Source organism: Atta colombica, unplaced genomic scaffold (assembly GCF_001594045.1).
Source record: "Atta colombica isolate Treedump-2 unplaced genomic scaffold, Acol1.0 scaffold233, whole genome shotgun sequence".
Lineage (NCBI taxonomy): Eukaryota > Metazoa > Arthropoda > Insecta > Hymenoptera > Formicidae > Atta > Atta colombica.
Window position 1 is genome coordinate 630855 of NW_017259331.1, and position 1107 is coordinate 631961.

Genomic DNA, 1107 nt, shown 5'->3' on the forward strand with positions numbered 1-1107 from the left:
CAAATTACAGCAAATTATTGCGCGAGATAAGTTTTTTATTGTAGAACATACATGAGGAAAGATCGCGCGTTTGACAAGTCAGTCAATCAGCTGATTACAATTTGACAATACTTCAGCGGAGACTCGAACCGTTCAGTTTCAGTTGAATGAGACGTGCTGCTAATGCAATTTTAAAGATTCCTGCATTACCAACATCAGTTATACCAGCCTTGACGTTCTACATTACTAACAGTGCTCAGCTTTGAAAATTTTTATATTACCAATTTACTTCAATAGAGTGTGCCTTCCAATAAGCGACACAAATGACACAATGGATCATTACATTCTTATTATTTGCTAATGTTAAACAAAAATGACATAATCACTGTTGGAAGGCATGTTAGAAGGCACACATATTATTGTGCTGGAAATTCACACTGCCAGAGAAAAACCTGAGAGAAATCATGTCGATCTTTTTCCTATTATTGTCGAAATCTTCTGTATACTACTGTCATCCTTCTGTATACTAAAGTACATCCATTTTCAATTTGTGATGGAACTATGTGATTACATACACTTTCTGACACTATCGATAAAATCGTATCGTCAAAAGTAAATGTAGTTCGTTTCTGTAAATCCTCAGAATAGAAACGTGTCGACTATATCGATAGGAGAGATAGTTTAATGGATTCTTGAACGAAAAAATTTTAATTTCGCATCTCCTGCATATGTAAATAAAAGTTGTTGAATAAACGAAATTGAAAATTCAAACAAGTTAATTTAGTGAATCTTATCTTATGACATCTTATAAAATTACGAAGTTATGTTTCTTTATGCAAATTTTCAATCCAGTTTTTACTAAACATAATTACTATAGTATATCTCTACTATATCTCTTACTATAGTATATTACTATAGTATATCTTTTATTTTAGAATAAGACGTGAATGACAGAATCATATCTTATTCTAAAATAAAAGTGTTATATTCGTAATTATGTTTGTTAAAAACGGTTGAAAATTTGCATAAAAAACATAACTTTGTAATTTTATAAAACAGATTCACACACACACACACACACACACACACACACACACACACACACACACACACACACACACACACACA